This window comes from Theropithecus gelada, chromosome X (assembly GCF_003255815.1).
Source record: "Theropithecus gelada isolate Dixy chromosome X, Tgel_1.0, whole genome shotgun sequence".
Classification (NCBI taxonomy): domain Eukaryota; kingdom Metazoa; phylum Chordata; class Mammalia; order Primates; family Cercopithecidae; genus Theropithecus; species Theropithecus gelada.
The window spans coordinates 60,144,086-60,158,068 of record NC_037689.1 but is presented as its reverse complement, the minus strand read 5'-3'; positions in this window follow the sequence as shown (position 1 = coordinate 60,158,068).

Genomic DNA, 13,983 nt, shown 5'->3' with positions numbered 1-13,983 from the left:
AATCTATTTATCCAAGGAAGATGAGGGACACTTGGATTAGAGTTTCCCAAGGGACTTGGTAAACTGCAGCTTGAAGAACAGCCACATAGCTTCAACAGCCAATCCAAGCCTAGATCAAGTAACTCCCAGCTGAACCCTAGCCACATGTAAGTCTATCTGAGATCAGCAGAACTGTCTCAGTCATTGCAGCCTGAAGCAAAGCCACCTACCATGACTTGCAGAACTATAGAAATAATTTTTTTTCTAAAATATTGAGTTTGGAGATGGTTTTTAAAGCAACCTTACTGTGATAGATAGTCAGCCTGTGCAGATGATTTTGTCTCTTTCCAGTGATAATCTGAGTTTAGCAATCTGTCAAAAACCCAGAAAAAAACAAAATATATATATATACACACACACACACACACAAAACTAAGTAAAAAACAAAGTTCTTACTTTTTAGCAAGAGTACCTGCCATTTCTGTTGATTTAGTAGGAGTGGTAATTCTGTATTCGTATAGAGTTATGCTGCTGTAAAGCACTCTTTGAACACTGCATAGGCATAATTTTATGCCTATGTTTGGGTGCATTTTTTAGTTTTGAAGTGTATAGATCTTGCAGAAAATACTGGGGCTGTGCCTCAAGCTGCCCGATTCCATTGTGTATTTTTGTCCAAGATATGGACAAATAAATGAAACTCCTCATGAAAATAGTGTACAGAAAATAGAGGGCCCAGAGGGCCAAAAGGATATTACCTAGCATTGATTGTGAGAAATGAGCAGTAAAAGAAAAAAGAAAATATAATTGGAGGCCATAAATCAGTAGAAATTGTATTGCACGTGTTCCACATTTTACTGTATGTCGATAAGCAATCCAGTTGTTTCAAACTCTTTGTTATTTTAAGTATAGCTATGATAAACATTCTCACTGTTGCCTCTCTCTACATGTAAGGGTTTTTCTTTGATACATATCCCAAATTGATATGTTCATGCTTAGTTGTTCTAAATGCTTACAAATTGCTCCCAAGAATGGCTTTATCAATATATACTTCCACCATCAGTTTATAAAAGATTCCCGCCACTCACATATTCACCAACACTAAATACTACCGGAATTTTTTTTTTTTATATGATGGTTAGAGAGTGATGCTTCATTGTTTTCGGTTGCATTTCTTTGATTACTTCTGAAGTTTAGCAACTCCTCTTTTACTTTCAATTTTTATTTCAGATATGAAAGTACATGTGCATGTTTGTTACATTGGAATATTGTGTAATATTGAGGTTTGGGGTATGGATCCCATCACTCGGGTAGGGAGCATAGTACCTGATAGGTAGTTTTTCAATCTTGGTCTCCCTCCTTCCCTCCCCATTCTAGTAAACCAATGTTTATTGTTTCCATGTTTATGAGAATTTGTGCTCAAAGTTTAGCAATCTCAGTCAAAATCCCAGGAAATTCTAAAGTTTAAATGTGGAGGTGGAAGACTGTAATCCCGTAATAGCCAACACAATATTGAAGGACAGCACAACAAAGTTGGTGAACTGACATTATCTGACTTCAAGACATACTGTAAAGCTATAGTAATTAAAATAGTGTAGTATTAGTAAAAGAACAGACTTAGATCAATGGACCAGAATAGAAAGCCTAGAAACTGACTTCTTTGACAAAGTAAGAAAGGCAATACAATGGAGAAAATATAGTCTTTCCAAAAAATCATGCTGGAACAACTGGCAATTTACATGTAAAATAGTGGATCTAACATCCTTTACAAAATTGACTCAAAATGGATCAGAGATCTAATGTAAAACAGAAAAGTACAAAAATCCTAGAAGATAACATATGGAAAATATCTACCTGACCTTTGATATGGCAATGACTTTAGATACATCACCAAAGACAGAACCCATGAAAGAAAAAAATCATCAGCTAGACTTTATTAAAATTAAAAATCCTGTTTTGTGAAGACACTGTCAACAGTTTTAAAAGGCAAGTCAAAGAATGGGAGAAAGTATTTGCAAAAGACATAACTGAATAAAAGACTGTTATCCAAAGTATAAGAAGATCTGTTAAATCTCAACAATAATAAAAAAACCTGATTTTAAAATGTGCCAAATTATTAACAGACACTTCACCAAGAAGATGACAAATAAGTGTACAAATAGATGTTTTACATTATATGTCATTAGGGAAATGCAAACTAAAACAGCAATGAGATACCACTACACACCTATTAGAATGGCCAAAAAACAGAACACTGACAACACCCAAAGCTGGTGAGGATATAGAGGAATAGAAACTCTCATTTGTTGCTGGTGAGAATGAAAAATGGTGTAGCCACTTTGCAAGACAGTATGGCAGTTTCTCACAAAGCTAAACCTACCCTTAACATATGACCTAGCAATCACGGTCCTTGGTATTTACCCCCCAAAAAGATGAAATGTTGTATGTTTCAATTTAGCTAGAAGAGAGGGCATGAAATGTTACACATAGAAATGATCAGTTCTCAAGTTAATGGATACCCCAATACCCTAACTTTATTATTACACATTCCATGCGTGTAACAAAAGCTCAAATGCACTTCATAAGTATGCAAAATATTTTCTATAAGTATAAAAAGAAAAACTCCTGCACATGAATGTTTATAGAAGCTTTATGCATAACTAATAGATCTTGGGAAAATATGGCCTATGATTAGTAGGATACTAAATGTGTGAATGAATAATGGAATATTATTCAGTGCTAAAAGGAAATGAGCTAATAAGTCATGAAAAGACATATAGAAAACTTAAATGCGTATTGTTAAATAAAAGAAGCCAATTAGAAAAAGGTTACATACTGTAGGATTCCAACTATATGACATACTGGAAAAAGCAAAACTATGGAGACAATAAAAGGATTATTGGCTGCCAAGGGTTGAGGAATGGAAGAGATAAAGGGATAGAACAGGGGATTTTTAAGGCAGTGAAAATACTGTCTATGATGCTATAATGGTAGATACATGTTATTATTTGTCCAAACCCATCGAATGCCATTTTGAATGAAGCTCTTCAAGTTTTTTTCTATTAACTTAGCTTGTAGCTACTGTTCCTAGCAGCCATCAGAGGTCCACACAGAAGAGAACTGTAAGGGATCCACCAGCATGGGTCCCTTTGGGGTGGCCTCACCATCAGGGGTTGAATTGCAGATGCAGCTTCAATTACATACCCATAACGTGAAAGTTTGAGTGGGTTTATTTACTTTTATTTACTTTTAATTACTTATGGATCATCAAACTAGGCCCAGCAGGGCGACCAGATGGGGCAAAGAGTAGCCCTCCATTTCAGGTCTTGTGTAGCCAAAGCAACCTCACAGATGTAGGATGAAGTTTCTCCTATTTACGGGTCATCTGTGGTGAGGTGTACTTATTTCACAGGGTGACATTTTACTGGTGGAAAGGGCAGTTGAACAGTTTGGCAAAAAGCTGGAGTTAAAACAGGGCTCTGTAGAGGGATTTCTGATCTCTCTTGGTCATCCTGGTCCAGGCCTAGGCAGCAATTACCTATGGTTTCTCTGTTATTCCTAAGACAAATGTTCAACACCAAGACTGAACCCAAATGTAAACTATGAACTTTGAGTGATAATGGTTTGTCAATGTAGGTTCATTAACTGTAACAAATGTATCACTTTGGTAGGGGATTTGGTAATTGGGGAGCTTATTGAGGTGTGGGGGCGTGTGGTGTATGGGATATCTATGTACCTTCCTCTCAATTTTTCTGTGAAATTAAAACTGCTCTAAAAAATAAAATATTTTGGCCATGTGTGGTGGCTCACACCTGTAGTCTCAGCACTTGGGGAGGCCGAGGTGGGTGGATCACCTGAGGTCAGGAGTTTGAGACCAGCCTGGCCAACATTGGGAAACCCTCTCTACTAAAAATACAAAATTAACCGGGTGTGGGGGCATGTGCCTGTAGTCCCAGCTACTCAGGAGGCTGAGACAGGAGAATCACTTGAACCCGGGAGATAGAGGTTGTAGTGAACTGAGATCATGCCATTGCACTCCAGCCTGGGCAATAAAAGTGAAACTCCATCTCAAAAATAAATAAATAAATAAATAAATAAATAAATAAATAAAATATTATAATTTAAAAAATAAAAATGAAAAAAGCTTAGTGCCATAGAGGCCAAGTGAATGACTTTAAGGAAGAAGAGGTTGCTCAACACTGTCAAATGCTATAATTAAATCAAGGAGAATAAAATCTGAGACAGACCCAGTGCAAAAATTCAGAAGTACAAAAATAATAAAGATCACTTGAACTCAAAAATACGCATTTCCAAAGTATCTACCGTGTTGCGTAAGCCTATGACAGGTATACATTGCATCTTATGTGTAAAAAAAAAAGAGGTTTTCCTTCTTCACACTGCTTCTCTGTGTTACTGTAAAAATGTGGCCTGTGTTCTGGTTCCTGAGAGTGTTAACAGTGACCATCTTACGTCTTTTTTTTCAGCTATAGGAATAAAAATCTTACTCCTTATTATTCTCTATATTAGGATGAAAAATGAATACATAGATTCTCACTTCCTTATAAAAGACATCACTGGTCTACAAGTTACAACAACCCAAATTGGGGAGTAATCATTTTGCATTTAGCATCAACATGTTGCTTCTGTGGAGTATTTAAAAAGCAAACATTGAATCAATTTCCTAAAGGATATCTAATCTCATAGTTTTTGCCTCAATTGGTTTAAACTTCTAAATTCTAGTTCTAGTTTGTAACAGTACAAAATTAAGTTGTTTGGTTCTGAAGCTAGGCTGTCTAATAAGTTTGCCAGTAATCACAGGTGAATATTTAAATTTAAATTAATTAGAATTTAGCTGGGCACAGTGGATCATGCCTGTAATCCCAGAACTTTGGGAGACGAAGGCAGTTGGATTGCTTGAACCCAGGAGTTTGAGAACAACCTGGGCAACATGGCAAAAACCTGTCTCTGCAAAAAAAAAAAAAAAAAAAAAAAAATTAACCAGGAATCTTAGAGTGCCCCTGTAGTCCCAGCTACTTACGAGGCTAAGATAGGTAGTTCTCTTGAGCCGGACAGACAGAGATTGAAGTGAGCCGAGATCATTCCACAGTACTCCAGCCTGTACAGCAGAGAGACCCTGTCTCAAAATAATAATAATAAAAAAATAAATACAATTTAAATATTTTTTCTTACTAACATTATCTACATTTCAAATACTCAGTAAACACATGTATCTGTTGATTACTTAAACAGTACATATATAAAATAATATCAATCAATGCAAACATTTTTATTGTAGAGCACTGCCAGAAATATTTGTCTTTGTTCTTTACAAGGATGAGTGATGAATGCTATCTTACTGCACAAGAATCTAGAAATTCAGTATGCATGGGCATATCTAAACTGGGAATTATTTAATTATTTGCCAAAGATGTCCAAAGATTGCAAATTTTTATATTTTTATATGCTGAAATTTGAGCAAAAACTTAAGCATCAGAATGTTCTATTTTTATTGTACATACATTAACAGAAACTGTAAGCAGGCTTTCATAATTTATAGCCATTTTCATTAAAATCTGTTCATTAATTTCAACAAATTTTCTGTTAATTTTCAAATAATTTCAAAAAATTGTGGCACCTAAAATAATCTCAGCTACTTGTAGGATCTTGATGATAGTAATGTCCAATTTATTCATTATTTCTTTTCAAGGCAATTAAAAATGTCCTACAAATACATCTAGTTGGAAAGTGAGATCATTTCAAATATCCAAATGAAATATGAAAAATTTTAGTGACTGAGGACCATCAGGGGCATGCAATTTGACAAGGTCAAATATCTTTGAATTTTCATACTTCACAGCAGCTTTACTCATAGCTCTTTTTATTATATGATCATGTGCCTGTGCCAAACTTACGCAACAATTTTTTCTCCTAAAGATACTGCAATACTTTTCTTTGGAATCAGTTTTTTGGGTATTTTATCAAATGAGTTTGTTCTGGAGGCACTAATTAAGTAATCAGATTAGTTGAGTAGGATTTGATAATTGGATATAACTGTGTAAATTTCAAATCTCAGAATTTCTATTTTAAATTGTAGAAATTTAGTAGACATGGATATACAGTCATGCGTCACTTAATAACAGGGATGCATTCTGAGAAACGCATTGTTAGGTGATTTTGATATTGTGCAACTGTTATAGAGCGTATTAGGTTGATACAAAAGTCATCGAGGTGTTTGCCATTACTGCACTAACCTAAATTCTTACATAAACCTAAATGCTATAGCCTACTGCACACCTAGGCTATATGGTATAACCTTTATTCCTACCCTATAAGCCTGTAAAGCATGTGACTGTACTGAATACTGCAGGCAATTGTAACACAACGTATTTGTGTATCTAAATATATCTAAACCTAGAGAAGGTGCAGCAAAAGTATGGTATAGAAGGTAAAAATATGGTACGTCTGTATAAGGTATGAATGGATTTTTCAGGACAGGAAGTCACTCTGGGTGAAAAAGTGAATGGTGAGTGAATGTGAAGACCGAGGACATTATTCTAAACTACTGTGGGCTTAAACATTGTGCATATAGGCTGCCGTAAATTTATTTTAAAAATCTTTCTTCAATAATAAATTCACCTTTGATAAGTGTAAGTTTTATACTTTATAGATGTTTAATTTTAAGCAACCTTTTGACAGTTTTGTAATAACACTTAGCTTAAAACACAAACAGATTGTACAACTGAACAAAAATATTTTCTTTCTTTATGTCCTTATTTGATATTCTTTTCAGTTTAAAACAATTTTTTACTTACTTTAAAAACTTTTTTTCTTAAAAACTAAGTCACAAACACAAACATTAGACTAAGCCTATCCAGAATCTGGATCATCAATATCACTGTCACCCACCTCCACATCTTGTCTCATTGGAAGGTCTTTAGGGGCAGTAACATTCACGGAGCTGTCATCTCCTATAATAACAATTCCTTCTTAGGAAATGTCTCCTGAAGGACTGGCTAAGGCTGTTTTACAGTTAACTTTTTGTGAGTATAAGGAGGATACTCTAAAATAATAATGAAAATATAGTATAGTAAATACATAAACCAGGAACGTTTTTACTTATCATCATTATCAAGTATTATGTACTGTACATAACCATATGACCTATACTTGTGTATGACTGGCGGCACAGAAGTTTTGTTTACACCAATATCACCACCAACATGTGAGTAATGTGTTGTACTACAAAGTTAGCACAACTAGGATGTCACTAGGTGATTCAGAGTTTCATTTCCATTAAAATATTATGGGACTATAATTTATATGCAATCTTTCCTTGACAAAAATGTCTTTATGCACCACATGACTGTATCTGAAAAGACAGTTATTTTAAATATTTATAAAAGATATCCTGGGCTGGGTGCGGTGGCTCAGCCTTTAGTAATCTCAGCACTTTGGGAGGCAGAGGTGGGTGGATCACGAGGTCAGGAGACTGAGACCATCCTGGCTAGCATGGTGAAACTCCGTCTCTAATAAAAATACAGAAAAAAAAAAAAAAAAAATTAGCCAGTCGTGGTGGCAGGCGCCTGCAGTCCCAGTTACTCGGGAGGCTGAGGCAGGAGAATGGTGTGAATCCGGGAGGGGAGTTTGCAATGAACCAAGGTCGCCCCACTGCACTCCAGTTTGGGCGGCAGAGCCAGACTCCGTCTAAAAAAAAAAAAAAAAAAAAAACAAAGATATCCTAAGACTATACAGTGAATTATTTTCTAGTAATGATTCGCTGGAAAGCAAATCTGTTATTTTCAAGATTTCCAGAGAAAACAATGCATATTAATGTTTCTTAAAGTATAGTTTGTGGAACAGCCGTTTCTTTCCAGGTTAGTTAGGTGAGATATGTTGAGTTAGATTTAGAAAAATAAAGGGGGTTAAAGGTTCGTGACCAAATTTATTTGAGAGAAGCTGGGTTATATAGGTTTTTTTAATTTTTTTCTTTTTTTAACTGTGGGGCATTCTAGAGCTTTTCAAGTGCTCATGTGCGTTGTGAATCTCCAAAAAGGGTAGGGTAGCGTTGCTCAGGAGCATCTCACAGAACTAATATGTCACCGAATACATTTTGAGAAATTTTAGTACACGTGCTAAAATCATCTGAAAAGAAAAAAAAAGCAATCATATGTATTAATTGTGTCTAAATTTAATGCTGTATTTTGAATTTTCAAAATTGTATTAAAAAATAAAAAGAACAACAAAATATCATCTAAGAAATCGCTAGTACTCTCTCACAGAAGAAAGGAAGGAAGGATGAAGGAAAAGAGAGTGAAAGAAGGAGTTGTATTATCTGCTAATTTACCAGATTATTTTCTACTTCGATTTTAGAATGTGTACAGTACAGCAAGTTCTTCTTATAATAATTCACTTTTTGAATTAACCATTTTATTAAATTCTCACAGTTTTGTGGGTCAGGAATTTGGACAGGGCTCGGCTGGGTGATTCTTTCATTGCACATGTTAATGGGAATCACTTAGTGGCATTCAGCAGGGAGATGAATTGAAATGGAGGGTTTGAGACGGCTTCACTCGCATGTCTGGTGTTTGGTGAGGGTGACTGGAATCTAGCACTGTTGACCAGAGCACCACACATTTGTTCTCTAGCAAGAATACAAATTCTTGCACATATATATTCTTAGAATAGACTTAACAGCATTTATTAATGGCTCCCAATAGTCTAAATAAGAGAAGCTACTATGTAAGATAGAGAAACAAACACAGGCCCAGGAGCCCAGACCAAAAAAGAAATTAGGTCAGGTTTAATGAGATTGAGAATAGGTCCAGAATAAACTGTACAGTTTATTACTCTTTGTTGTTTTTGTTTGAATTTCATGTTTATATGTGTTCCTGAAGAGCTCTGTGAATCATCCATTTGCTATATCATCAAAAGGTCTCCAAATATTTGAAGTAAAAATGGGCTTTTAAAACATCGTGAAATAAATACAAACTTTGCCATTTATTTTTTGAAACTGCACGGTGGTGATATCTTTTTTTCATCTTCCAGGATTGGTCTAAATGGAGATTTAATGTTCCAAAGAGGTTATGCTCATCTTCTCAAAATAAACATATTATCTATTACTTCATGTTTGGGTTATAGTTCTTAATTCTCTGTGAATCATCAAAATGCTTTAAGGAAATGCCATTAGTAGAAGGAAGTTCACTTTCCTTGTTTAATAAGTTTTTTTTAAGCCGTGATCCATTTTAAATGAAGAGTTTGTTTGAAAACATGCATTATAGAGATGCAGTCAAAGTACGTGTACTGTAGATAGGAGCTTGAATCATTAGCCAAATGCCATGTTTCTCAAAATATATTTCACATAAAATGAATCTGTAGGACTACTGATGTTTCTAGGGGACATGGTACACTGTTAAAGTTTACAGAACTGAGTACTAGCATCAAGCAGGCTTTTGTTTCTTTTTTTTTACTGCAGGACTTCTGAGTAACTTTAATAGGCAGTGGTTGATAAACAATCATTTAGTAATATGGGAAAGGATTACATCTGACAGAAGTGACTTGTGGGTAGCTGTGTTAGTGTGTGCACAAGACTAAATATATACTTTTTGCAAAATAGAATATACGAGTTTCTTATGTATTCAGTGTAATACCTACACTTTAAGATAATTGAGTGTGAGAAAAGGAGGTTCCTTTGGAAAGTATGCTTTGTTTCAGTCCAATATATCTTTTCATTGAGAATGTGCTGTAGAGGGCTGAAGCTTTGCTGATGAGTACAATGAGGATATTTTGGTACTTTCTTTACTTCAGTTGTGTAGTACTATCACTCTCTTCTGATTAAGAGCAGTAAAAATATTTTTTTTCAGAGAGAACTTACAACATAATGAATCTGAAAGACATTTTTAGCTCAAGTGCGTACTTGCGCAAAATCTCATAGTAATATCTACTCATCATATCATATTTGGAAAAGACAGCAAAATTTGAACCAGAAAGAAAGAAAACTTTTTTCTTTCCTATTACTGATATAATTATGAACATATTTTATCCTAGATGTTTTAGATAACCCTTGATTACATCTCTAAATTTTCCAGAAATTGAGTCAAATAATATGAATATTATTAAGACAAAATATTTTCACAAATTACATTCCAGGAAGATTATCCAATTTTCCACTTTTGCCAGCAGTAAATTAGAGTGACGGCCTTCTCACATCTCACCATTAGGCAGTTTTCTTTAGAAAGTATAGGAATTTGACAGCTGTAGTATCTATTTTTCGTTCAAGGGGCATTTACTTGATGACAAATAAGGTTTGGGTTTTTTTTGTTTTTTGTTTTGTTTTGTTTTGTTTTTTTGTTTTTCATGTCTTTAAATTATTTTTGAGCCAGAAAATCATAGCTTTCCTGGTCGGATCACTGATGGGACAAGCTTTGGCTTTCTTCATCTCTTCCAACTACTTTAGGGACACTGCAGCTGGAAGCCAGTCAAACCAGGCAGTCAGCCACCTACTATTTAGGTCTCTTTTCTTAGGTAGCAGAGGAACAGTGGAAAAAAAAAAAAAGGTGTTAAATCCTGAGTCTGTTTAAATCTCATACCCAAATGGAACAGAATTTTTTTTTTCCATTCACTAAAAAATGAACATTTTATAAATGATATCCATGAATCTTCATGTAGGAGATTAGAATGCTTGTACAATTGGCAGAAAGTAATCGTTGGAGAGAATCCCGAGTACTGCATTATCTACTGTCTCCATCACTTTGAGGGCTCGTTTACTTCTTATCCTTTGACATCATACAAAACTAGTGTGAGCCGATATTGGACAACCAATACTTCACAGATAATGGTTCAGAATTCTAAATTTTTGGGGAGCCCAAAGAAGTCAATTAGATATCATTATTAATGACTTAATATTGATGCTACATTTTCTTCCATCTGATGTGCTTGATTCTATTTTAAATTCCCCAAATCATCAATCTTTTTTCATGGGTTATCATGAAAAGCTAGAGTTGGTCAATAGGAGAAAATAATTCTAATCCTAACCATTGGTGAAAAATAATGAGAGCCAGTTATCAGTGACAATTTGCACCCAGCTTATTCTTAGTGACATTGAAAAAGTGAAATGTTAATATGGAGTAGAAAACTCTATTTATTTAATGTGATAGGGTCTACTGCATATTTGCATAATATTTAGTAAAAAAAAGTGAATGCTTGAGTGGGAGAAAATAATATGGTATTCAGTGGGATGGTTTTAGAATGTGGCAAAACTGAAGTAACATTGATATTCTCAATTTATATCCATTCATAAATATAGTATACTTCAGTTTAGTTTTTCAAGGTTACTAAATCATGATGAATCTGGGAATTCAATTTTTATGCTGTAAATGCTGAGAAACAACTAGGCATAAATCAGTACATCTGTTAGTGGCTTTCAGTTTTCCCATTCAACATGAGTAGAACAATTATTAGGAAGAAAATGTTCATACACATTGGCCTCTGAAATTGTGTGGCATCTAACTGAATGATTTTTATTTTAAGAAATACATTAATAAATCCCCTTTACTTTCAGAAATTGTGAATTACTTTAGTTATATATTGTTACATTATTTATGTTTTTTCTTTGCAAAATATTGTTATAGAAATCTTTAATCTTGAACAATTGCCTGTATAATTCAATAAAATATTTTTGGAAAAAGTAATACTTACTTGTGGTCAAAGGAGACAAAAGGTTTTAAACTGAAATATTTCCCTTTCATCCCTAATGCCCAGTCTTTTAGGTCCTCCCCTTAGGAGAGCAGATGGAGTCATGGTTGCATCCAGAGATCTGTAAATATTTTTGTGATTATTTTTAAAAGAGAAGCAGAATTATATTTTGACCTTCTCTTGCACATAACATGCAGTATGATTTTTGGTTTACTTCTTTGGTTTTTAATTTATGCCCTGGCTTCTGAAGGCAAGAACTATGCTTATTTATATTTTCAGCAAATTGCTATTACATACCTACTCTGTTCCAAGTACCATTATAGGTATTGGGGACGAAACAAACCAATAGTCCCGCCTTCATGAAACTTATGTTTTTATTCATCATCACTACATCTCAAGAATATAGTTCAGTATCTGGTACATAGTCATATTCTGTCAAGTTTTTTGAATGAAATTAAGATGCTATGTATTAAAGTTTATTCTGTCTCTCTCTTTCCCTCCCTTTGTAGAAAGATAGATAGATAGATAGATAGATAGATAGATAGATAGATAGATAGATAGATAGGGATTCATCTTCACCAGTCTATCTACTGCCTATCTATCTATCTATCTATCTATCTATCTATCTATCTCTCTATCATTGATCTATCTATCTATCATCTATTAAGAGAGAGATTTTAAGGGTGGTTCACAGGATTGTGAGAGCAGGCAAGTTTTAGATTCATAGGACAACTGGAAGGCTGGAGATTCAGGTAAGAGTTGATGTAACAGTCTAAAACTCAACTGCTCAAAACTCAGACAGAATTTCTATGTTGCAGTCTGGAGGCAGAATTCTTTTTACAGGAAACCGTTGCTCTTAAGGCATTCAACTGATTGTCTGAGGCCCATCGACATTATAGGGAGTAAATCTGCTCTACCTAAAGTCAACTGATTGTAAATGTTAATCACGTCTATGAAATACTTTTGTAACAACTAAACTAGTCTTTGACCAAACAACTGTTCATCATAGCCTAGCTAAGTAGACACATAAAATTAAGCATCATAGATGCCTACCTGTTACAATAATAATGTTCTAGGATGCCTGGATAATATGGATAATTTAGTAAAAGCTCTATTTCAAAATAGATTTATTGCAAAACATCAATTACACTCTTCATGGGTGTGTTCTCTAAGTACATGTTCTAATTTACTCATGCTTCTAATTTCACTTTATGCATTCAGTAAAATACCTTATTTAGGTGTTATGGCTAAATTTTCAGTAGTATAGAAAAAGCTACAAGCTGGTTTTCCTCTTATTTAAAACAGAATAGTAAGTGGATATTCTTCATAATATTGCTTGTTTTGCCCAGATTACACCATTGAGATTTGATTATTGCCATTCCATTTGCTCTTTCTGATTTGACCCAGATTTTTTTTTTTAACCAGTTTACAGTTCTTTACCACTTTTCTGAAATTGCACACATTTGAATTAGATGCAATTTAGAAAAAAGATAATATGTGAAGTATGTTAAACTACTTAAAGTGATGAAGATATCTTTAAGAATCCAAAATGGACTTGCCAACAATTGTACTTATAAAACATGGTTTTATTTTAATTAGCCTCCTGTACTTCCAGGTTAACATTACAGCATAATATCAGTGTCGGTATGCCCCCCTCCTACTCTCCAATAATATTTTGAGGAAGAGACTCAGAAACCAAAGCATGAGATTCAGAGATCAAAGCATTGAATGAAATAACCATGAGGAAAAATTATGATGGATACATGACAAATGTATCTCCCCCTTTGGAAGCACTATGACCCATTAAGGTAGAAAGAAGATAAGAAAAGGCGTTGTCTGTCATTGTCAGCCTTGATTAGAAATCCAGGGTTGTTCCACTAGCCAAAAAACTAGAAAATCACTTCCCTGAGGCACAGGGACGATTTATGATATGGCCAGAGTCCTATTCACCATTTTCTCCTTCCTAGCCCCAGTTTAGGCTCTTATGTTTCTACATCCACTGGGAAAGTGGTTCCCACACTTTCCTGCTTTACGTATTTAACAAATGTTTATTGAGAATCTACTACAGCTAGGAACTATTCTAGGTGTGGAGAATATAGCAGTGAACAAAAGTGCCTTCTTGGTACTTAAGTACTAGTGGGAAAAGAAAGACAATAAACTAAAAACAATAAATGGATAAACTACATAGGATGTTAGAACGTGATAAATGCTATGGAAAAAATAAAATAAGAGGACAAGAGGAGTAGGGACTGTGGTGGGTGAGCAATATAGTCAAGGTAGGCCTTATGAAGTCATCATAATATTGTAGAAAGATAT